This window comes from Rhinopithecus bieti, unplaced genomic scaffold, assembly GCF_001698545.2.
Source record: "Rhinopithecus bieti isolate Rb0 unplaced genomic scaffold, ASM169854v2 scaffold_51968, whole genome shotgun sequence".
Classification (NCBI taxonomy): Eukaryota; Metazoa; Chordata; class Mammalia; order Primates; family Cercopithecidae; genus Rhinopithecus; species Rhinopithecus bieti.
In genome coordinates, this window is record NW_016820949.1 from 530,893 (window position 1) to 557,928 (window position 27,036).

The window sequence follows — 27,036 nt, forward strand, 5'->3', positions numbered from 1 at the left end:
GCTAGTCTGTTTACTGCTTCCTGCAGCACTCAGCAACATATTTTGTACAGATTTAGTAATCAATGAATATTTTTGATTAAAGTAAAATGTTCCATGTCTCTTCCCCCCCCCCCCCCCCTGGGGAAGGAATTTTAGCATTAGCAGTTTTCTTACACCATGTGACAGGTGTGTTGTTTCTGATTTTACCGTGTGTTGCTGAATTGAGAACAGGTGTGCCATTTCAGACATTTCTCCAGTTGTATATTTAGTAGTAAAATCAATACAATGAGTATTTTATATTAATGTAGAAAATAGTTTTACGATAAATGGCATATGAATGTATCTACAGTGACTTAGAGGCATTGTGAATAATTTCACTGCAATCTTAAGTTCTAAATTAAATCCTGCAGCTTGCAGGTGTTACCTCAAGACTAATTAAGAAACACATATGAAAATAAGATTATTTGGTTAGCAAAAGTCATAGATTTTAGAGCTAGAAGAGAATTTAGAGATTGCTAAGATTTGTGATTTCTTATATTAATAAATTGAAGGCTATAAATGTTATTAACTTGCCCAATTTCTTACAAATGTATTTAGTAATCTCTTACCAGTCTTGAGAGTTACACTTCTAAAAATTCTGTGGTTACCAAAGTCATAACTAGAATATTAAATAGTTAATTTTAAAAGGAAATATTGAAAAAAGTAATAAAACTGTGCAATTCACATCAGCTTATAATGTCTTCATTTAAAAATTAATCAGATTCATGGTAGGAAAGAGCCACTCAAGTAGCTACCCTTTCTTAAGCATTATCTCTTCAGAGTGTTCATGTACAGTACCACGATCTCCTAAGGCAGATTGCAACACAACTTTTCAGGTAAAAGTTGGACCAATTTTTGACTTTTGCAAACTAGATCCTACTACTTTGAACTGAATGACTTTTGGATTTGTATACGCTTTGCTTTTGTCATTTTCCTGATCTGGATAAATTACATGTGTAATCCTCTGGTGTTTAAAAAATATTAGTAGTTAATATTGATATATTCAAGTGTACCATGTATTCTTTTCTATTAATCTCTATCATGTAAAGAGAGGTATTTTTCCTTCTTTAGAAATCTCAAAAATATATCTACGTGGACAAATGAGCAGAAATTATCATTGTGGTTTGTTAGGAAGGGAATTGGAGAAAATCACTGTAAAAAGACCATATATTTTAGCATTAGGGCCAACAGGCATAAAACCAAGTTTTCTCAAAACTTCATTGAAGAGAAATAACAGTACATGGACAAACAGGTCATAGCATACATTTCTTCACTCAGTCCAATGTTCTCAAATTGTGCCTTTATATTTTAGCTTATGAAAGTGTTTATAATATATACTAGTTATAGTGTATAATATATTAATAGTATATAGTATGTAATAGATATACTATTATATACTGGCTATATATGTTACATAACTATATAAGTTATAGTATATATTATATAATAGACACAGTTCAGAGAAGATAAGGTGTGCCTTCCTCTCTTGTTCTCTCTCTTCTTCTTTTTTGTTGTACAAAAGATTGGTCCAGAAAGATTAGCTAAGACATTGATTAATGTGGAGTAGTTATTTAACTCAAACTAGGGCTCTCATAGGGACTGAGCGGATAGACAGTTTTGTGTGTGCTAGATACATCAGTTTACTTGAAAAGATTGGAAATAAATAACAGGAAATTGGTTGGTGCTCAGATAATTATTGAAAAGCAAAAAATAAAATTAAGCTAGGAAAATAATAAGAATCCTTTATTCTCGTCTTCCACTCATGGTGAATCAGGACCAGTGCAATAAATCACCCTCAATACTTCCTGTGAATGGCAACTGCTGAAGGGAAGCTTCTGCCTCTCATCATATACGCTACCTCAGGGGGAAAAAAGAGATCATTACAATGGAGGCCAAAGAGTGGTAAGAAAGTTCTACTTATTTTTATACCTACTTATTTTTATTTTATACATCTCAATAATTTGTACATGTTGGTTAAGTATGGAGAATTGAACAGTGTTAAAACTAATTGTTGTTTCTAATTTCATAAAAATATTCCAATTATGGCCATCTTTAGCTGTGTGCTAAAAATTATTTAAAATAAATTCCAAGATATTCTTTTATTGCTTGAATGGAAAATGTTCAGGGCCTTATCTGCTATCCAGTATAATCTTGTCATTTCTGTGGCCACTTATGCTACAACTTTGAGTTTTTAGGATTTCCAAAAAAAAAAAAAAAAAAAAGACCTGCTTTTCAGGAATGGGAGTAAACTTTTCATTTTGCCTTGAGCCACACCCAACTGACAAAGTATTTATTTTTGTTCTTAAAAATATATACATTGATTTATTTTGGAAAATAGCAAACTTTTATGTTTTAACTTGAAAAAGTTTCTTTTCTTCATAATTTAACCCATACACATAAATGCACACCTTCTCTGTTTGAGAATAAAAAGCATTGGAAAAAGGAGTTATTTATGTCTCACTGCAAAAAGCTATATCCGTATTTGTTTTTAGACTTGAAAATGAAGNCACATAAATGCACACCTTCTCTGTTTGAGAATAAAAGCATTGGAAAAGGAGTTATTTATGTCTCACTGCAAAAGCTATATCCGTATTTGTTTTAGACTTGAAAATGAAGAATGAGAAGAGTCAAAATAACAACATTTAGTTAGCTCCTTCATTTTACAACTGAAGAAACAGGTTATAGCAAGGTTATTGGTACTAGAAAGGAATCAGTGGCTATTGACCTCCAGCTCTATGGAAAATAAAAGACATGAAGGATCCTTGTCATCAGCTACATTGTGGTGTCTTGAGACAATATGACCAGAATCATGTTATAGCCTCATTATATTTTATGTCATTTAGAATTATTTAAAAAATGTGAAGACAAAATGAATCTGTAATTTGGAGAAAATGTGCTTACATAATATATTTTAGAACATCCAAATATAGCAATAAAATAAAATGAAATGAAATGACTTAAGAAGGAAAATGGCTTAAAAATACAATGAAATAAAATAAATTGAAATGGCTTAGTGACTATCCGAGGTTGTCACTCTTTACATTAAAAAATTTGTTTTAACCTTGTGGAACAACTTTTAAAATAGCAGCTACATAATTTAATTTGGGCACACATTTATAGGTTATAAACTTATTAGCAAGGAGATTAGGGGACAAAAGATTAGAATTTATTGCCGAGTATGTCCAAAAAAAAAAAAAAAAAAAAAAAAAAAAAAAAAAAAAAAAAAAAAAAACACACACACACACACAGAAAAAACCTCCTGAAATTATACAAGAATAGAATTAGATTTAAATAAAAATTTAAGCAGTACATCTGTTAAGGAAAGTGAAATTATGATGGCACTTAACTATTGATTCTTTTGTGTGAACCATGAATTGTGTTTACAATAATGCTATGTTTCAATCACATTTTTAGAAAATAAAAGGTTTATGCCTTTGAAAAGGAAAAGGACTCTCAAGAGCAAGATGTGAAATTGCTGGAGCAGAACTACACTAAATAAAGTTCCCCTGCCAGGTAGATAATCCCCTGATTATAGAAATTAGGAAAATAAATTAAACATGTTTTACTAAATTCACTTTTTAAATTAAGAAGTTACAAAATATACAGGTTTTAATAGAACCTACATGAAGTAAAGCATGTATGACATTGTATTTTAGGCTTTCCTTTTTCTTTTGTGATCTTTTAGGGGCAGGTCTAGATAATTGTTATAAATATATTCAGGCCCTGTATGAGAAGGCAATACTATAGGTGCAAAATAATTAAGGCAGTCCCTAGTTACAAACAGAATACTTTTTTCAGTCTGTCACTAGCATATCATAAGACTATTAGTGATTCAGGAGCCCAAAGATTTTAAAATCTTTCAATATTATGTATAGATGAAAGTAAGTTACGTTTTGAAAGTATAAAGGGAAACCTAAAACAAAGGACTGATAACAAAGAATTCCAGCGGCTTTGGGTTCTTTGTATTTCCTTAGAACTTCAATTGTAGTATATACTGAAAGATTACAAATTATGAATGTTAATAAGGATGGCAGCAGCAGCCCGTCTGGGATGGCCACTGAAAAGATGTCGGTTAATGTGAGGGGAGGTACAGAGGGGCTGTGTGCTTCGTGGAATCAGTGGGGACCTCGCCAGCTTCCAGGTCGTCTGGGTGGGAGGCCGGTGTTCCCTGGCACAGCTACAGCTGTCCAGCTGTGGTTCCAGACCCTGGCATACCTGTGCTATTGGGGGCTGGGAGCTGGCAGGAGCCCCACCTCCTACTTAGTTGGTCGGATGGGAGCCCCGTACTCCCTGGTGCAGCTGCAGTGCCCAGCCAAGACTCCAGACCTGGGCATCCCTGCACCCGTGGGGACCTGGGAAGTCACCCTCATCCTGCAGGCTCCCTGTTTCCATTGCCTGGTTTCTCTTCTCCCAGGGCTTGCTCTGATTTCAGAGTAAAGTTGAGGATGAACACAGGCGCTGTGGCAACCTGGCCAGTTGGGCACACACTCAGGGCAGCACTGATATGCCAGCCCCCTGCTGCCTTAGCCCCCTCCAGACTTTGAGTGCTGACTAGTACGGGGAGGAGGTTGATGGAGATGCCAAAGGCAGCTCAGGGTGGCCATGCAGGCATCCTTAGATATGAACAGCCTGGGTGCCTTGGATGACATGTAGATGGCAGCAGGAGGCAGACAGGCTCCTGGGCAGAAAGAGGTGGATCCTGGTAAAGCACCACCTTCAGGTGAGAAATGGCCGAAGGCATGGGGGCCAGGTTGTGAGTTCCAGGTGGAGTCTGTGGCTTGAAGTGAAAACTTTCTGTGCTTTTTCCAGGCCTTTCCCATGGCCACCCATAGACCAATTAGCATGCACGTCCTCCTATCTGAAGCTATAAGCCATCCCCTCCCCTACCCCGCCACCGCCACCCACCCCCGACTCAGCCAGACACACAAAGACCAGAAAACCTGCCTGCAGATAGGCGCTACACACACACACTCAGGGTCTCTCCTCTTTGCTAAGAACCGCATAATTCTTCGGATGACCTGCCAGTGGAAAGGAGCTACCCACTTCAGACCTCCTGAGAGCTGTATGGTTGCTTTATAAAGCACCTCTCGGCTTTGCTTACCCTCTAGTTTTCTATGTACCTCGGTCTTCCTAGATGTGGGACAAAACTTGGAAACTGCTGAATGGCGGGAATGAAAGAGTTGTAACACAAGCAAGGCTGAAACAGACACCCCCTTCCCCTAGCCCTGACTCTGCATGTTGCAAATGACAGGGAGAGCAGAGCTGCAGCCCTTCGGGAAGGCCAGACCTGGCTCATGCACCCCTTCCCACTCCATACCTGGCTCACCCTTGTAGATCTGGGCTGGCAGCATGAGCCAGGCACAGCCTGCCACGCTGAGGGGGTGGCAGAAGGAGCCCAGCAGGCCTGAGCAAAACTTAGGCAAAGGCGCCACCGGCCACAGAGGCTTCAGGCTGGGAGAGTGACACTTTAAGGATTCTATGGCAATAATTTATTATCTTAAATAATAGGATATATTTTGTATTACACATATATGATATACTATGAATTTCAGTCAGGGTTATGTTGATGAATGTTCAAAAACTTATTTTTTAGGAGAAAAGCATCCATGATCTTTTGTTGATTTCTGTGGTGTAAATACTCCCAGCGAAGCCACTTTTTAACTGTCAGCAAGGCATCTTCAAATACTGAAATGGAAGTAGATATGGACCATACCATGGGCTCTCAAAAGAAGGTGTGAGTCTATTCCAGCAACCACTGATCTTAACTCATCATCCATGCTTTTCTATACATAGAATATCTTACCATTAGGTCTGGGCACAAAAACTTAACTCACCTATGTAATTTCTACATAATTTTGTGTTAATTACATTTTTGCTTAGGATGAAATGATCATTTTGCTTAGGATGAAATGATGAAATAACTTCACAAAGTTATTAAGCTAGAAAATTTTATACATGATTGAGATGCAGAGTGGCCTTTTGAAATTTGAACATAACATACTAATTTGCTTGAGAATAAAATATTTTGTAATAAGACTTCATCTTACATAGGTCAGAGATGTGTTACACAGTAAAGAAGTAAACAGCTAATTTTTGGGGCAACTGACTTTATTTGTACATTATCATTGTCCCCACTTCTTCACTATCAGTGTGTTCCAGTGTGTTCCAGACTCTGTGCTTGCCCCTTCAATCATGTAATTCTACACACCCACACCCAGAACATTAAAGTAAAATTAGGAAACTGCTTTTAATGACTAAATAGAATTCTTCTGTATGAATATGTTCTGATTTTCTCCCTAGCCTTAATTTTTTTTCCTCTTCTGCTGTTGTGTTTGTTCTAGTTTTATATGTTGTATCCAAAAAATCCCTTAAAATCACTTTGTAATTTATAAGGAGAGGTATAAGTATACAAATAAGTTAAACTTTCTCATACAGTTGATCCTCATTATTTATGGATCCTATATTTGGAAAATTTGCCTATTGACTAAAAGTTGTTTGTAACCTTCATGTCAACACTCATGTTTTCACAGTTATTTGTGAAATGCATAGAACTGTGACAAATTTGAGTCACCTGGGGCAAATGCTCCCAGATGACATCAAATGAAGTGACACCCTGCCTTTCTTGCTTCAGGTCTCAGACTATAGAACAAGTATCTTGTTTCAAGATGTACTTAAAGCCAGGGTTTTCACATTTTAATGCTTTTTGTTGCAATTTTGTTGCTTAAAATGGCCAAGAAGAGTAGTGCTGAAGTCCTCTCTGGTGTTCCTAAATATAGGAAGACTGTGATGTGTCTTAATGAGAAAATACATGTGCCGCATAAACTGTTCAGGCATGAGTTATGTGCAGTTGGCTGGGAGTTCAATGCGAATTAATTGATAATAGAGTACATATAAGAATAAGTGTTTGGCCCTATACTCACAAGGCTTATTATTTACTCACAAGGTTTGTAATCTATTTGTTGAACTTCTATTTAAATGAGATACTTAGGGTTATTTTAAATTATATTTTCACTATTGCTTAAGCTTATCATTTTAAAATTATAATCTTCTTAGTTAGGAAAGTGGAAATTAAAACAAGAGTTAGTGGAAACATCACAAAATAGTCTTCATTCCATTTTCGCAAGATCATACCACAAGAATTGTCCTGGAGGCAGGGAGGCAAGATAGTGGAATAGAAGCCAGCACCGTTCATAACCTGTGCTGTAACACCAAATTTTAACAACTATCTGCACACAGAAAAGTACAATCACAAGAACTAAAAATCAGGTGAGCAATCACAGTACCTGGTTTTAACTTCGTATCATTGAAAGAAGCATTGTGGAGGTTCTGAGAGACAGTCTTGAACCACAGATGCCACCAGAGAGTATGTACATTTGGCAGAAAAAGAGCACAGTGAATGGGGGTTATTACCTTGAATTCAGTTCTGCCCTGCCATAGTAGAGAACAAACCCGAACTGAGTTCAGCCAGTGACCACACACAGAGGGAGCATTTAGACCATATCTAGCCAGAGGAGAGTCATCCATTCCATTGGTCAGAACTTGAGTTTCTTGGAAAGTCTCACAACCACAGGTCAAAATGCTCTGGGTCACTAAACAAACTGAAAAGGCATTCTAGCACCCAGGGACTGATTCCTAGGCAACTCCTAGTGCTGGGCTGAAAGTCAGAGGACTAGGGTGGCATGTGACCTAGGGAGACACTAGCTGAGGTAGCTAAACAAGAGCTTGCATCACTCTAACCCAACTCCAAGCTGTGCAGCTCCCAACAACAAAAGTGTCTGCTTCTTTCTGCTTAAGTGGAAGAAAGCAAAGACTGGAAAGGATTTTGTCTTGCATCTTGGATATCAGCTCAGTCATAGTAGGACAGGGCATCTGGCAGAATCGTGAGACCCTTTTTCCAGGCCCTGTGTCCCTGGGGATTCATCACTGCTGACTAAATAGCCCTTGGGCCCTGAGTAACCACCAGTGATACCCAGGTAGTATGCCATGGGCCTTGTATTCTAAGGCATGCTGGCTACAGGTGTGATCCAGCATGTTACTGGCTGTGGTGGCTATAGTGACATACCCCTCCTGTTTGGGAAAAGCAGAGGAAGAATTAAATGGGACTTTGTCTTGCACCTTTGGTGCCAGCTTGGCTACAGTGGGGTAGAGAAACATGGAGGCTTTTGGGGTCCTTTAGTTTGGGACCAGATTCATGGACAGCACTTCTAGACCTGACCTGGGCCAGAGGTTAACCCACTGCTCTGAAGGGTGAGTCCCAGACCTGACAGTATTCACCACAAGCTGATTGAAGAGCCCTTGAGCTTTAAGGGAACTTCGGTGGTTGACCTGGAAGAACTTTCTTGTGGGCTAATGGTGGTGGTGCCCACAGGGAGGGGCTCCTCTGTCTGTGGGAAGGGGAGGGAAAAGCTGGAAAGACTTAATATTGTGGATTGAGTGCCAGCTTAGCCACAGTACAACAGAACATTAAAGAAATTTTTTAAGTTTTTGCCTCTAATACCTGGCTTTCAGAGAGCATATCTGGACCCACCTGGGGCCTGGGAGAACTCACTGCCCTGAAGGAAGGGCACAAACCCAGATGGCTTAGACACCTACTGATTATAAAGCCCTAGGGCCTTGAGTGAACATAGATGATAGCAAGTAGTGGTTATAACAGGTCTTGGGCAATCCCCAGTGCTGTCCTGGCTCAGGTCTGACCCAGCGCAGTGCCAGTGGTGGTGGCCACATGTGTGCTTACATCACTACACCCCCAGTTCCATGTGGCTCAGCAGAGACAGAAAGAGACTCTGTTTGAGGAAATTAAGATGAAAGAACAAGTGTCTCTGTCTGGTAATCTAGAGAATACTGGAATTTATCCAAGACCACAAAGGCAGTAACTCTACTAGTGTGAAAAAACACAGCAATATTGAGGCCTAATTACCTTTGAATACCTGAAAAGCCTTCTCAAGAAAAATGGTGACAAACAAGCCCAGACAGTGAAGACTACAATAGGTACCTAACTCTTCAACTCCCAGACATCTACAAACATCAAGATTATCCAGGAAAACATGACTTCACAAAACAAACTAAATAAGGCATCAGGGACTAATCCTAGAGAAACGGAGACATGCAACCTTTCAGAGATAATTCAAATTAGCGGTTTTGAGGACACTCAAAGAAATTCAAGATAACACAGAGAAGAAATTCAGAACTCTATCAGGTAAGTTTAACAAAGATATTAAAACAATTTAAAAGAATCAACAGAAATTCTAGAGTTGAAAAGTACAGTTGACATACTGAAGGATGTAGACATCTTTTAATAGCATAATTCATTGAGCAGAACAAAGATTTACTGAGTTTGGAGACATGGTATATGAAAATAGTCAGAGGAGATAAAAGAAAAAAGAATAGAATACAATGAAGCATGCCTACAAGATCTAGAAAATAGCCTCAACAGGGCAAATCTAAGAGCTGTTGACCTTAAAGAGGTGGTAGAAAAAGAGATAGGGGTAGAAAGTTCATTAAAAGGAATAATATTAGATAATTTCCCAATCCTAGAGAAAAATATGAATATCTAAGTACAAGAAGTTTATAGAACACCAAGCAGATTTAACCCAAAGAAGACTATCTCAAGGCATTTAATAATCAAACTCCCAAAGATCAAGTATAAAGAAAGGATCACAAAATCAGCAAGAGAAACTAATAACATACTATGGAGCTCCAATATGTCTGGCAGCAGAGTTTTCAGTGGAAATATTACAGACTAGGAAGGAGTGGCATGACATATTTAAAGTGCTGAAGTAAAAAAAAAAAAAAAATCTTTTACCCTATAATAGTATACCAAGTCTAGTTATCCTTCAAGCATAAAGGAGAAATAAATACTTTCCAAGACAAATAACACCAGACTTATCCTACAAGAAATGCTAAAGGGAGTTCTTCAATCTGAATGATAGGGATGTGAATGAACAAGAAAAAAAAATCATCTGAAGGTAAATAACTCACTGGAAATAGTAAGCAAATGGAAAACACAGAATATGATAACACTGTAATTGTGGTGTGTAAACTTCTCTTATCTTAATCCTTTTCCTCTTTGCTCCAAGAATACTCACCGACAGCACTTGTGGCTGCAGTGGTTATCCTGAGATAACTATGCCATGAAATATCTCACTTTCATTGTTATTTTCACATTGCTTTAGTACATTAACTTTGAAAATCCTATTTATAGCATTCTCTGTGTTTGGTAGTGGTCTTTCCATTTACAAAATATTGTAATTCTCAATCACTAAAAATGTCAAATCTTAGAAAATGTAGCATTCCTATGTGTGAGGCTAACATCATTGTTGAATAGTTGTTGGCCGAAGATTCATTTGATGAATTCAATTTTTTCTGAAATAGATGATTCTGATGATTCAGATAATTCTAATGTTAGTTCTGTTTAGGAAACAGTTTTTATACTTTATTTTCACATTTAAGAAAGGAAAGAAGGAAGAGAAGACTACAAAACAACCAGAAAAAAAATAACAAAATAGCAGTAGTAAGTCCTTACTTATCAATGATACCACTGAACATAAATGGGAGTAAACTCTCCAATCAAAAGTCATAGAGTAGTGGAATGGAGTTTTAAAAGACTCATTGATCTGTTGCCTACAAGAAACACACTTCACCTGTAAAGAAACACAGATACTGAAAATAAAGGGATGGAAAAATATAATCCATGCCAATGGAAACAAACAAACAAAAAGCAGAAGTAGCTATACTTACATCAGACAAAATAGGTTAAAGGAAAACCACTACAATAAAAGACAAAGAAGGACATTATACAATGATAAAAGGTCCATTTAGCAACAGGATATAACCACTATAACTATATATGCAGTCAACACTAGAATACTCACATATAAAGAAAGTATTATGAGAGAGAGAGAGAAAGAGAGAGACCTCAATACAATAATAGTTGGAGACTTCAGCATACCACTTTTGGTTTTAGACAGAAGTCCCAGACAGAAATTGAAGTTAAGAAACATCAGACTTAATCTGAAGTATAGAAAACATAAACCTAATAGATATTTACAGAACATTTCATTCAATAACTGCAGAATGCACATTCTTCTCCTCAGCACATGGATCAGGCTCAAGAATAGACCATGTTAGGTCACAAAACAAGTATTAAAACATTTAAAAATATTGAAAAAAAATTTTTTTTAAGACCGAGTCTCACTCTGTTGCCCAAGCTGGAGTGCAGTGGCACCATCTCTGCTCACTGCAAGCACTGCCTCCCAGGTTCACGCCGTTCTCCTGCCTCAACTTCCCAAGTACCAAGGACTACAGGCGCCTGCCACCACACCCAGCTAATTTTTTGTATTTTTAGTAGAGACAGGGTTCCACCGTGTCAGCCAGGATGGTCTCGATCTCCTGAACTCGTGATCTGTCTGCCTTGGCCTCCCAAAGTGCTAGGATTGCAGGTGTGAGCCACCACATCCGGCCAAAAATACTGAAATTTTAAAATATTGAAATTTTTAAAATATCAAAATTGATAAAATATTGAAATTTTATCAAGCATTGTATCTGACCACAATGGAATAAAACTAGATATCAACAGCTAGAGGAATTTTGCAAATTATACTAACACATGGAAATTAAACAGTATGAGCCTGAAGGACTAGTGGGTCAATAAAAATGTAAGAAATAATTGAAAAATTTCTGGAAACAAGTGATAATGAAAACACAACATACCCAAACCTATGAGATACAGCAAAAGCAGTACCTAGAGGGAGATTTATAGCTATAATTGCCTGTATCAGAAAAGAAATAAAACTTCTAATAAATAATCTAAGAATGCATCTTAAAGAACTGGAAAAAGAAGAGCAAATTGAACCCAAAATTATTAGAAGAAAAGAAATGACAAAGATTAGAGCAGAAGTAAATGAATTTGAAATGAAGAAAATAATACAAAACATCAACAAAACAAAAAGCTTTTTTTTTTTTTTTTTAAGGAAGAGAAAATTTGCAAACCTTTAGGTAAACTAACAAAGAAAAAAGAGAGAAGACAGAAATAAATAAAATCAGAGTTGAAAAATGAGACGTTGAAACTGATAACACAGGAATTCAAAGGATCATTAGTGGCTATCATGATCAACTATTGCAAATAATTTGAAAAATCTAACTTTAATTGTTAAATTTCAAATGAATAAATTCCCAGCCACATATAATCTACAATGATTGAACCATGAAGAAATCCAAATCATGAACAGACTAATAACACTTAATGAGATGGAAGGTGTAATAAAAAATCTCCCAGCAAATAAAACCTGGGACCCACTGGCTTCACTACTAAATTCTACAAAACATTTAAAGAAGAACTAATACCTACTCAAATTATTCAAAAAAAAAAAAAAAAAAAATAGAGGAGGATGGAATACTTCCAAACTCATTCTACAAAGCCAATATTACTTTGATACCAAAACCAGACAAAGATACACACACAAAACCAAAACTAAAGGCCGGTATCTCTCATGAATATCAATGCAAAAATCCTCAATAAAACACTAGCAAACCAAATTGAACAACACAGTAAAAAGATCATTCATAACAACCAAATGGGATTTATCCCAGAGATGTGAGAATGGTTCAGAATACTCATATTAGTCAATATAATATATTATACCAACAGAAGAAAGGGGAAAAACCATATGATCGTTTCAACTGATGCTCAAAAAGCATTAAAATTCAGCCTCCTTTCATAATATAAATTCTCAAAAAGCTGGGTATAGTAGGAACATAGTTCAACATAATAGCCATATTCAACAGATCCACAGCTAGTATAGGAGACAATGGGGAAAAACTGAAAGTCTTTTCTCAAATATCTGAAACAAAACCAGGATGCCCACTGTCACCACTGTTGTTCAACATAGTCCTAAAAGTCCTAGCTAAAGCAATCAGAGAAGAGAAAGATATAAATGGGATCCAAATTGAGAAGAAGTAGTTGAATTATCCTTGTTTTCAGATTATATAATGTTTTATTTAGAAAACCTAAAGACTCAACCAAAAATCTATTAGAACTGATAAACAAATTCAGTAACACTGTAGGATACAAGATCAACATACAAAAATCAGTAGCGTATTTATACACCAACAATGAAAAATCTGAAATATAAATAAAAAAGCAATAATCTAATTTACAATAGCCAAAAATAAAATTAAATACCTAGGAATTAACAAAAAAAGTAAAGATCTCTATAATAAAACTATATGATACTGATGAAAGAAATTGAAAAGAACACCAAAAGAGTGGAAAGATATTCTATGTTCATGAATTGGATGAATCAATATTGTTAAAATGTCCACACTATCCAAAGCAATCTACAGATTCAGTGAAATGCCTATCAACATAACAATGACATTCTTCCCAAAAACAGAACAAACAATTCTAAAATTGATATGGAACCACAAAAGACTCAGAATAGCCAAAGCTCGCCTGAGCAAAAAGAGCACAACTAGAGGAATTACATTACGTGACTTCAAATTATACTACAGAGCTATAGTAAATAAAACACCATGCTATTGGCCAAAAAACAGACATATAGACCAATGGAATAGAATACAGAACCCAGAAACAAATCCACGCACCTATAGTGAACTAATTTTTGACAAAGGTGCCAAGAATATACATTGGAGAAAGGACAGTCTCTTTATTATAATAAATATTGCTGATGATAAAACCTTCTATCCACATAAAATTGAATGAAACTAGGCCCCTATCTCTCAATGTATACAAAAATCAAATAAAAATGAATAAAGGCCTTAAATCTAAGACATCAAACTATTAAACTGCTACAAGAAAACATTGGGGAAACTCCAGGATGTTGGTCTTGGCAAAAATATCTTGAGTAATACCCCACAGCCATAGGCGACCAAAGCAAAAATGCACAAATGGGATCACATCAAGTTTAAAGGCTTCTGCACATTGAAGGAAACAATCAACAAAATGAAGAGGCAAAAGAGGCAAATGACAGAATGGAAGAAAATATTTGCAGACTACCCATTTGATATGGCTTAGCTCTATGTCTCCATCCAGATCTCAATTAGTAGCTCCCATAATTCCCATGTGTTGTGGGAAAGACCTGGTGGGAGATAATTGAATCATGGGAGTGGGTCTTTCACATGGTGTTCTTGTGATAGTGAAAAAGCCTCATGAGGTCTGATGGTTGTAAAAATGGGAGTTTTCCGGCACAACCTCTCTCTTTGCTGCCATCCACGTAGGATGTGACTGGCTCCTCCTTGCCTTCTGCCATGATTGTGAGGCCTCCCCACCCATGTGAAACTCTAAGTCCACTAAACTTCTTTCTTTTGTAAATTGCCCAGTCTTGGGTATGTCTTTACCAGCAGTGTGAAAACAGACTAATACAGTAAATTGGTACCAGTAGAATGGGGTGTTGCTGAAAAGATACCCCAAAATGTGGAAGCCACTTTGGAACTGGGTAACAGGCAGGGGTAGGAAGAGTTTGGAGGGCTCAGAAGAAGACAGGAAAGTGTGGGAAAGTTTGGAACTCCGTAGAAACTTGTTGAGTGGCTTTGACCAAAATGCTGATAATGATATGGACAGTAGGGTCCAGGCTGAGAAACTTGTTGGGAACTGGTGCAAAAGTGACTCTTCTTATGTTTTAGCAAAGAGACTGGTGACATTTTGCCCCTGACCTAGAGATTTGTAGAACTTTGAACTTGAGGGAGCTGGTTTAGGGTATCTGGTAGAAGAAATTTCTAAGCAACAGAGCATTCAAGAGGTGACTTGGGTACTGTTAAAGGCATTCAGTTTTAAAATGGAAACAGATCATAAAGTTCAGAAATTTTGCAGCCTGAAAATGCAATAGAAAATAAAATCCTGGTCGGGCGCCGTGGCTCACACCTGTAATCCCAGCACTTTGGGAGACCGAGATGGGCAGATCACAAGGTCAGTAGTTTGAGACTAGCCTGGCCAATATGATGAAACTCTATCTCTACTAAAAATACATAAATTAGCTGGGTGTGGTGACAGGCTCCTTTAGTTCCAACTACTCAGGAGGCTGGGGCAGGAGAATTGCTTGTAGCCGGGAGTTGGAGGTTTCAGTGAACTGAGATCACGCCACTGCCCTCCAGCCTGGGTGATAGAGTGAGACTCCATTAAAAAATAAATACATAAATAAAAATAAAAATTAAAGAAAATCCCATTTTCTGAGGACATACTCAAGATGGCTGAAGAAATTTGCATAAGCAATGAGGAGCCTAATGTCAATCACCAAGACAATGGGGAAAATGTCTCCAGGGCATGCCAGAGTTCTTTGCAGCAGCCCTTACCATCACAAACCCAGAGGTTTAGGAGGAAAAAGTGGTTTCATGGCCCAGGCCCAGGGTCTCTCTGCTGTGTGCAGTCTAGGGACAGCTTCAGCTGTTGCTTCAGAGGGTGGAAGCTCCAAGCCTTGGCAACTTCCATGTGGCATCTAGCCTGACAGTGCATAGGAGTCAAGAACTGAGGTTTGGGAACCTCCACCTGGATTTCAGAAGATACATGGTAATGCCTGGACACCCAGATATAAGTTTGTTGCAGGGCCAGGCCCCTCATGGAAAACCTCTTCTAGGGCAGTGCAGAAGAGAAATGTGGGGTAGAAGCCCCCACACAGAGTCACTACTAGGGTACTGTGTAGTGCAGCTGTGAGAAGAGGGCCATCATCCTCCAGGCACCAGAATAGTAGATCCACTGACAGCTTGTGCCATGCATCTGGAAAAGCCACAGACACTCAATGCCAGCCCATGAAGCAACTGAGAGGGAGGCTATACCTTGCAAAGCAACAGGGGTGGAGCTGCCCAAGGCCATGAGAACCCACCTCTTGCATCAGTGTGACCAGGATGTAAGCAAGAAGATCATTTTGGAGTTTTAATATTTGACTGCCCCACTGGATTTTGGACTTGCACGGGGCCTGTAGCCTCTTTGTTTTGGCCAATTTCTCCCATTTTGAATGCCTGTATTTACCCAATGCCTGTACCCTCATTGTATCTAGGAAGTAACTACCATAATTTGATTTTATGGCTTATAGGTGAAACGGGTTTGCCTTGTCTCAGATTAGACGTTGAACTGTGGACTTTTGAGTTAATGCTGAAATGAGTTGAGACTTTAGGAGACTGTCAAGAATGCATGATTGGTTTTGAAATGTGAAGACATGAGATTTGGGAGGGGCCAGAGGTGGAATGATATGGCTTGGTTCTATGTCCTGACTCAAATCTCATCTTGTTGCTCCCACAATTCCCAAGTGTTGTGGTAGAGACCCAGTGAGAGATAACTGAATCATGGGGGTGGGTCTTTCCCATACTGTTCTTATGATAGTGAGTAAGTCGCATGAGATCTGTTGGCTTTAAAAATGGGAGTTTCCCTGCACAAGCTCTCTCTTTGCCTGCCACGTAATATGTGGCTTGCTCCTCCTTGCCTTCTGTCATAACTGTGAGGCCTCCCCAACCATGTAGAATTGTAAGTCTATTAAGCCTCTTTCTTTTGCAAATTGCCCAGTCTTGGGTGTGTCTTTATCAGCAGTGGGAAAATGGACAAATACACCACCTGACAAGGGATTAATAACCAGGATATATAAGGAGCTCAAACAACTTTATAGGAAATAATTTAATAATTCAATTAAAGAATGGGCACAGTATTTGAATGGACATTTCTGAAAGAAGACATACAAATAAATGGAAGCAGATAAAAGAAAAGGTGCTCGGAGTAATGTGAATCAAACTATAATAAAATATCATGTCACTCTAGTTAAAATGGATTATAGACAAAACAGGCGATACCAAATGCTGGAAAGTATGTGGAGAAAAAGGAACTCTTGTACACTTTTGGTGGGAATGTAAATTAATACAACCACTGTGAAGAACAGTTTGGAGGTTCTGCAAAAATTAAAAATAGAGCTACCATATGATTCAGCAATCCCACTGCTGGGTGTATACCCAAAATAAAGGAAATCAGTATATCAAAGAGATATCTGCATTCCCATGTTTGTTGCAACACTGTTGACAATAGTGAAGATTTGGAAGCAAAGTAAATATTCATCAACGGATGATTGGATAAAGAAAATATGCTATTTATGCACAATAGAGTACTATTCAGACATAAAAAGGAATGATATCCTTTCATTTCCAGCAACATGGATGGTTCTGGAGGTCATTATGTTAAGGGAAATAAGCCAGGCACAGAAAGACAAACATCACATGTTCTCACTTATTTGTGGGATCTAAAAATCAAAACAGTTTAACTTATGAAGATAGTAGATGAATCATTACTTCAGGCTGGGAAGGGTAGTGTGGGGGTTGGGAGGAAGGTGAAGATGGTTAATGGGTACAAAAATAGACAGAATATGTAAGATCTAGTATTTGATACCACAACAGAGTGACTATAGTAAAAAATAATTTAACCTTACATTAATAAAAACTAAGAATATGACTGGATTGTTTGAAACACGATGGGTAATTGCTTGAGGGGATGGATGCCCCATTTTCCATCATGTGATTATTATGTATTGCATGCCTGTGTCAAGATATCTGATGTACTCCATTAATTTATACACCTGCTATATACCCACAAAATTAAAACAAAAAATTGTCCCAAATCATTTTAGCAAATGCAGTTTTGATAGGTTAGTTTTCTTCCTCCATTGATGTTCACATTCTCCACAAGACTGAAGCTATTCCAGTTGTTTCTTATTTTTTTCAACACACTCTAACTATGCTGATGAACTATCCTGTGTCTTTAATTATTGTGCTTTGTACCCGAGAGACTGAAAGGAAGTAGACACCACCATCACCAGCACAAAGCAATTCTGGGAAGAATGCCTTTGAATTCAAATTTCAATTACACTGTTGTTTTAATCATGAGATTAAAGATATGGACAAACAAGACCTAATGTGGGACCTGGAGACAGTGAGAGTGGGGTTTTTTGCAGATGTTTAAAAGTTACTGAGAAGTACAAGTGTATATACAAAGAAAATGTGCCTATTATCTCTCTGTGAATGCCTGCAAAGCAGCATTACCCAGACATATGGAACAGGTTTTTCTCTTCCAAGAAAGAAATTAAAATTTAAGGAGAGGAAATAGAACAAGCAGACAGAGAATTCATTTATTATATGGCTCCCATGGACCATATTGCACAGGGAATGACACTGGGTAAAACCCCCATGCAAAAGTGGCTTTCATAACTAACCAACTCAACCATGTGTTTAAAGCATTTTAAATTTCCCTAGAGTTGACTCTCAGAAGTAAAACTAAGAACTCTTTAGTTAGTCCAAAGAGGTTTAATGTAACTTTGAACAAATTTCTTGCAGTCAAACATTTTTAAGGAGCCCAGCTATCTATTAAAGAATTCAGATTACACTCCAACTCCTAAATCCGCAGAGATTATAATTATGCTTTAATTTTTTTTATATCACCTAGCACTCTCGGGGAAAATTCTGGGTTTGTTTCAAAGGTTAGAAGGTAAGGATCAGAAAGTCTTTTCAATGGAATATGTTTTGTTTCTTAAATAGAAGGCACACATACACACAGATGGATTATTTTTCATGTGATTCAACAGCAACATATGATCTCTAGCGAACATCATTTTTTAAATAAAGAATGAGTGCAATATAAAGAGGAAAACTATTAAATATTGTACAACAAAAGAAAAACAAAAGATATTTAGTACTTCTTTAAGTACTCCACGAGAAAGACTAGAACCATACCTACTTTTCCGTTGTTTTATTGTCCCCATTCCATATATTTGCCCTTGTTTATTATCTCCAAAATTTTCCTTCTTGGCAATCTTCATTTTCAGCAGCAGGAGGCAAACTAGACATGTAAAGGAGTCTCAAAGCAAAGCACGACAGAATGTCTTTGAATTCAAATTTCACATTGTTGTTTTAATCATGAGATTAAGGATGTGTACAAACAAGACCTAGTGTGGATCCCAGAGACAGTGAGAACGGGGTGTTTTGCAGATGTGTAAAAGTTACCAAGAGTTACTAGTGGACAAACCAAGACTGTTCCTGTCATCTCCAATAGAATAGACAAAAAATAGAAAGCTAACTTATTAATATTTATTATAAATGATTTGGACGTATACTATGTTTTTGCTGAAGCTAAATAAGGTAATTTATAAATTGTTACATAAATTATCATGCTTTTTATTTTCTCAAAAAAGAAGAAAACCCTTCTGGGATAAAGGGGAGGGTGGAAAATATTTTATAAAATGAAACTGTCTGGGTTTTTATGGTTCCTTGTTTTACATTTAAATCTTTAATCCATTTTGAGTTAATTTTTGTGTAAGGTATAATGAAGGGTTCCCATTTCACCTTTCTGCATATGGCTAGCCAGTTTCCCCAGCAACATTTAATAAATAGGGAATCCTTCCCTCATTTCTTGTTTTTGTCAGGTTTTTCAAAGATCAGATGGTTGTAGATGTTATTTCTGAGGTCTCTGTTCTGTTCCGTTGGTCTACATGTCTGTTTTGGTTACTGTAGCCTTGTAGTATAGTTTGAAGTCAGGTGGTATGATGTTTCCAGCCGTGTTCTTTTTGCTTAGTATTGTCTTGGTTATATGGGCTCTTTTTTGATTCCATATGAAATTTGAAGTAGGTTTTTCTAATTCTGTGAAGAAAGTCGATGGTAATCTGATGGTAATAGCATTGAATCGATCAATTACAAAGGGTAATATAGCCATTTTCACTATATTGATTCTTCCTATACATGAGCATGGAATATTTTCCATTTGTTTGTGTCCTCTCTTATTTCCTTCAGCAGTGGTTTGTAGCACTCCTTGAAGAGGTCCTTTACTTTCCTTGTAAGCTATATTCCTAGATATTTTGTTCTCTTTGTAGCAGTTTGAATGGGAATTCATTCACATAGGCATGGGCAAAGACTTAATGAGGAAAACACCAAAAGCAATTGCCACAAAAGCCAAAATTGACAAATGGGATCTAACAAAACTGAAGAGCTTCTTCATAGCCAAAGAAACTAGCATCAGAGTGAACAGGCAACCTACAGAATGGGAGAACATTTTTGCAATCTACCCACCTAACAAAGGTCTAATATCCAGAATCTACAAGGAACTTAAACAAATTTACAAGAAAAAAAAAAAAAAAAAAAGATCAAAAAGTGGGCAAATGATATGTACAGTCACTTCTCCAAAGAAGACATTTATGTGTCCAACAAACACATAAAAAAAAGCTCATTAGTAATCATTAGAGAAATGCAAATCAAAACCACAATAATATACCATCAGTCAGAAAATGGCAATTATTAAAAAGTCAGAAAACAATAGATGTTGGTGAGGCTATGGAAAAATAGGAATGCTTTTACCCCATTGGTAGGAATGTAAATTAGCTCAACTATTGTGGAAGATAATGTGGCAATTCCTCAAGGATCTAGAACCAGAAGTACCATTTGACCCAGCATTCCATTACCGAGTATATACCCAAAAGATTATAAATAATTTACAGTAAAGACACATGCACCCATATGTTTACTGCAGGACTGTTTACAAGAGCAAAGACATGGAAACAACCCAATACTCATCAACGATAGACTGGATAAAGAAAATGTACGCATACACCATGAAATACTATGCAGCCATAAAAGAGAATGAGATCATATCCTTTGCAGGGATATGGATGAAGCTGGAATCCACCATCCTCACCAAACTAACACAGGAACAAGAAACCAAACACCACATGTTCACACCCGTAAGTGGAAGCTGAACAATGAGAACACATGGACAAAAGGAGGGGAACAACACACGCTAAGGTCTGTTGGGGGGTGGGGGGCAAGGGGAGGGAGAGCATTAGGACAAATATCTAATGCATGTGGGGTTTCAAACCTAGATGACAGGTTGATAGGTGTGCAACAAACCACCATGGCCCATGTATACCTATGTAACAAATCTGCATATTCTGCATGTGTATCCCGGAACTTAAAGATAAATAAAAAATAAATAAAATGAAATTGTCTGGAGGTGTTACTGCCTTTAAAAGGGATAGCACAGCTTATGTTGATAAAAATTGGCATATATAGCCTTTCCTTACAATGTACAGAAATTGGTAAGAAGAAAGGAAAAGGCAAACTATTTTTAAAGTCTTTCTTATTCCTTCTGTGTTGCAAAAATGAAAAGATCATCTACTCTAGGGCTCTATTCTTAGAAGGAAAGAAAATTTTGGGGTAGTGGTCTTTCATTTTAGTAAGAATATTAATGATTACAGTTATCCTGTAAGCCTCCTCCCCATTTTTAGGACAAGATAATAATATTTTTTAAGTCACAAAAATTTTGTGAGAAATAAAGAAGATAATATTCTGTATACTAAACAAATGTGTATAAATTAAACAAAGTATATAATTATTTGTTATCAATAGAAACAAATAATCATAGAAATGATCATAGCACAGTTCCCTTGGAATTGTTGCCCAAATGACATTTCTCCAGAATATCTGAAAATGATCTGTGAAAGACCTATTCAGTGATTCTGAATATCTTTTAGTTTTGAGGATAATACCAATCTTTTTGGTTATAAATGGAGTTAAACTATAAAGTATTTCACAAAGTTATAAGCAGAAAGCTAGAAGAAATATATTTATCCTGTGTGGGCTAATGCCCTACGTTTATAGATAAAAAAGTTATTCTGAACACATACATTATAAACTCTAGATATTATTTATAATACAGATTCAGGATTGGTAAACACTTTCAGAAAAAGGTCAGATAGTATTATTAAATTACTATTTTTTATAACTAATTATGATTATTAAAATATTTTTAATAATCGCCATTCTGACTGATGGTATCTCATTGTGGTTTTGATTTGTATCTCTCTAATGATCACTGATGAGCTTTTTAAAATGTGTTTATTTTCCACATAAATGTCTTCTTTTGAGAAGTAACTGTACATATCATTTGCCCACTTTTTGAAGGGGTTGTGTTTTTAGCTTTGTGGGTCCTATATTCTCTGTTGCAACTACTCAACTGTGCCATTATAGTATGAAAGTAGCCATTGAGAATGTATTGAATAATGACTGTGGTAGGTTTTCAGTAAAACTTAATTTATAAAATCAGGCAGTTGTCCAGATATAGCCCATGGACCATAGTTTATCAATCCTTGCTATAGAGTAAAACTAACAGTTTCCTGACATCAGACTAATATAAGACAATGGGATCTAAAAGTCCATCATGGGCTAGCATAATCGGGAATTCTATTAGAAACGAATTCCTTATTTAGTTATTTATGTATTTAGCAGGTGTTGAACACTGCTTAGTGGCAGACACTCTGCTATTACCTAGGTAAAACAGACTTGCAGGGTGTGGGCTCTGCCTTCCAAGGTGAAACACAGATTGCATGATGACTGCTTGTTATATTTCAACAAAACCATAATGGAGTGGAAGAAAGTTTTTAAAGGCCCAATTAGAATGATCAAAGGATTATAAAGGCTTCTTTATGAAGATATACTTAAATAATTAGGACCCTATAATCTGGAAAGAATAACTAAGAGGTGATATGTCTGATTTTATTTAAATTAACTTTATAGATGCTAATAGGTTACATGTGCTAATTTATAGTCAACATAGCTTGGGGAGTCTCTTGTTGAATATTTTGTGACTGCTAATAAAAGACATAAAAATAATATATCAGAAACATAAATCAGAATTGTAAGAAAAGTTAGATATTCAAAAATCCACATTTTTTGTGTGTCTTCCAGAATTCTTCTATACACATATAATACTTTTTGCATTGCTATTATCCTAGATAAGATGTAATCCTTTCTCAATTAATGTAGCATATATTCTCATGCTGTCAGTCATTACAATGATAATTTCATTCAATTTTGGAATTTTCTTCTGATTTCTTTGACTTTTCACTGTAGAAGATATGTTACCCTTTGATGTATTTCTACTCCATAGTTTTTTTTTTTTTTTTTTTTTTTTAAAGGCACAGACTTCTATCTACTGATTACTGCCAAGATCTTTATCCTGCAAACAAATCTTTGTAACATTTTCATAGGTCACAGATACGCTCAAACGTCAACATGTGCCTGGAAATAAACATATCATTATTGTGATTCAAGCTGTAAATTCCTTCTTTATTCCTCATCTTTCCAATAGCGATATCAGGCAAACCAAATTCTCAGAAAAAGATTCAAGGATTACTTTAGACTCCTTGGTTTTCTCCTCTCGCTCTGATTCTGCAAATAATTGGGCGTATTAAATTCATGTCATTTTACCCCCTGGGAATCAGTGGCCTAGTGTAGAACAAGTAGCATTGCTTGCTGTGATTATGGCAAAAAAATCTCCCCATTTCTAACTTCCTGTCTTCAATTCGGTCTTCCGCTCCTCTGCTGCAGAATTAATCATTCTAAATGTACATTTGATTATGTAGCAGCGGCTAATTAAAATCCCCCCCATTGGACTGCCATAATAATCCAGACTATTTATATCACAAGTAAAATAAATCTTACCTATAACTGGATTAAAATATTGGGACTTGACCTATTTAGGAAAAGGTGTGTATGGGGATGACAGGATGCCCTGGCTTGAATGCACGTTTAAAATTTATTATATGCTGATTCTCTGTCACGGTTTTCTCTGTCTCAGTCTCTCTCTCTCTTTTCTGTTTTTTCCTTTCAAAAAAGTTTAAAACACTTGATTTTTTGTTAAAGAATTAAAAGATTCAGAAAACACCTAAAAGTAATGGATTTCAATGCACAATTGGGAAATTATTGGAAAATTCTGCTTGGTTTTGTTCTCTGTCTCTTTCTCTGCTTTTTATCTTTCTCCCCTTTCATTATTAAAACATCCTAACCAAATCAAAAAATGAGTATTTAAAAGCTAAATATACATGTAAGTATCTAGGGACAAAAATTTATATAATAAAGAAAATAATATGTTTAACATTAGGAAAAGGAAGGTAACAGTCTTAAGATTGCTCAAGCTAAGATAACAGATATGTCTCGATTGAGCTAATTCCCACTGAAGGCTTGACATTGTTAGACACTTAAGTGATTTTGATTATTTTTAGATATAACTTGTGTAAATTGATGTATATAATTTATATCACCATTTGAGCTATTCTAGTTTATTTTGATTATTTCTTTTTGTTGTTGTTCTTTAGCAGGTTAGTTAACATGCATCACAACTTCCTCCAATCATATACTGTTAAATAAGAATATTAATAACAACACATGAAAAGTGACTTGGATATTAAAAATATATATGTAGGCCAATAAAAAATTCAGAAAATGAAAGTTGTATATACACATATATACATAAACACACACACATTGCTAACTTATTATTTCACATATCTCAAACTATGCATTAGTGTTATATTCATGATTGCTAAGTTATTATTCTTGAAATAAGTATACTTGAGAGTGCTAATTATTATGGGAATTCAGTTCTCTGAAAATGAAGAAAATGACCATTTTTAATTATAAAATGCAACTCCAAAAAGTTGTTTGCTAATTTTTTGCACCCCACACTGAGTTCTGAAGACATCTCTTACATAAAAGGAAGAGATTAGTTCCAGTCTTGGGGCAGTCTTTAGGGAGAGACAAGAAATATCAACTTACATTTACAAAATGATGTTTCAGGGCCCTTTTGTTGAGGTCTCCACGCACCAGCTGATATAAGATGTTGAGTTACATGTAAACACAGGGAAGAAGAGCCTGCACGTATCTCTGTAGTAGATCTCTGCCTGATTGATCCACTAGACAAAGAAGGAATACTATGCTAGCGGATAGCATTCATTGGTTCCCACAGTAATTCAAGTATTTATAGACATGCTTTTTCATTTTCCTTCATACTGAATCTTGAACCACTTAAATCCAGACTATACCAATTATCAAGTACAACTGTTTGAAATCAGGGTTCTTTGACAATACTTCAAAAGTTTTATTTTAAACTATCATATGCATAGATGCTCAAAGACACCAGACTTGAATTTTCCCATGTAAAATAATGTGAAAGACCCCTCTAATAGTCTACCCCTCATATGTATAATAATGTTATTATATTTACAAAAGAGACACAATCTGTTACTTATACATTATTGTCTCCTTTTAAAATGGCTATTTTGAAATAGAATTCCAGCTGAATCATTAATAAATATCACTACATAAAAATTTTACACAATAAGCAAGCACCATGAGCATTTACCTGTGATTATTATGTTAGCGCTTTACAATCCCTTAATTGAATAATTGAATAAAGATAAGAATACATAAATATATTTAATTGATTAGTCATATTTGTCTGATTAGACTTTATTTTTAATATTATAATACAGGGAGATCTTTGTGGAAATAACAATGAATATTTGCTACAACTGAGTACGACAGAGGTATGCTAAACTGGACCATATAGCTATAAATAAAAAAAGAAAGGTAAGGTCATGTGAACATCAGATTAGTTTATATGGAATTAATTAACTCAGCAATTACTACATTTATTTTAAAAATTCATATGAGATAAAAAGTCATAGTAGATACACGGTAGGTCTAAAACGTTAACTCTGAACCTGAGAAATTGAAAATGAATAGCAACAGAATTAGCAAAAACTTGGATAATGCTATTAATTACCCAGGTGTGGTAGCATGTGCCTGTAATCCCAGCTACTTGGGAGGCTGAGGCAGGAGAATCGCTTGATCCTGGGAGGCAGAGGTTGCAGTGAGCAGAGATCACACCATTGCACTCCAGCCTTGGCGGCAAGAGCAAAACTCTGCTTCAAAAACAAAACAAAAAAAACCAAAAACAATATCACATTCATGAGGCACAGTGTTTTCAAACCAAATTATTGGAAAACTATGGATACTAGGAGCAATACAAGGACTTTCAAGACTTCACTTTGAATTTTATGAATATCACATATGTGTGTGTGTATAACTTAAAATTATATGAAAACATTCAAATTTATAATTTACTCTATATTAATACATTAGAAACCAATGATACGTTAACTCATGCTTCAAATTTAATTGACAAAGGACTTCTTATTTTTCTCCAGACCTTAAAATAAACATCTCCAACTGTAAACCACATTAAAATGTATTTGAATTTCTTATAATGTGTCATGGGTCTTCATCTGAATTCACATTTCACCTGGGCACCCATGTGTTAATAAAATGTATGCATGAGTACATGACTTGAACACACATACACCCTGTTTCATTAAATGCTCAACAAGTCTCAGCCACGTGTGCTAAGAGAACACTCACATCAGGGAATAATAGTTTTTCAGTAAGAAGTAAACATCTAATATACTATATTATCATAGACTTGTATCATTTCAACATTTAGAAATCCTATTTTTTGTGTATTACTTATATTGTTTTAACATTTAGGTTGTTTGAGAGCAATTGATTAAATTTGCACTTAGAATTTATTATTTCACTTTAGTGTTTCCAAATCAACTTAGTTCAAAATTATGTGATTTTTTTTTTTTTTTTTTTGAGACAGAGTCTTACCCTGTTGCCCAGGCTGGAGTGCAGTGGCATTATCTTGGCTCACTGCAATCTCTGCCTCCCAGGTTCAAGTGATTCTCCTGCCTCAGCCTCTTGAGTAGCTGGGATTACAGGTTTCTGCCACCACTCCCAGCTAATTTTTGTATTTTTAGTAGAGATGGGTTTCACCATGTTGGCCAGGCTGCTCTCAAATTCCTGACCTCATGTGATCTGCCTGCCTCAGCCTCCCAAAATGCTGGGATTACAGGTGTGAGCCAACAAGCCTGGCTTAAAGTACGTGAAAATGCCAAGAGATCTTAAACAAGATCCAGTTACTATGTTTTAAATATACAGAATTTTGCTGGATTTTATATATATAACAAACCTAATAGGATTGCTCTATGTAAGGAGTCCTTAGTTCTGGGAGGGAGAGAAGTTCAATTTACTTTTGGTTGTATTGTATTGCATTGCATACTCATTTACAAAATAGTTATTGTTTAAAATTTTTACCATGTGCCCCCTGTAACAAATTAATTGTCTAGTGCAATGTGGCAAATGTTATAATTA

At 36.1% G+C, this 27,036-nt stretch overlaps 1 long non-coding RNA gene across 1 annotated transcript in view; it reads left to right on the forward strand.

Annotated features, from left to right (window-relative positions):
• The first annotated feature begins 1,783 nt into the window (after nucleotides 1–1,783).
• Nucleotides 1,784–27,036, forward strand: part of LOC108520636 (uncharacterized) — an 81,602-nt gene continuing 56,349 nt past the window's right edge. The window contains exon 1 of the long non-coding RNA XR_001882951.1: nucleotides 1,784–1,920. This is a non-coding gene — a long non-coding RNA (uncharacterized LOC108520636). The remainder of the gene's footprint in view (nucleotides 1,921–27,036) is intronic.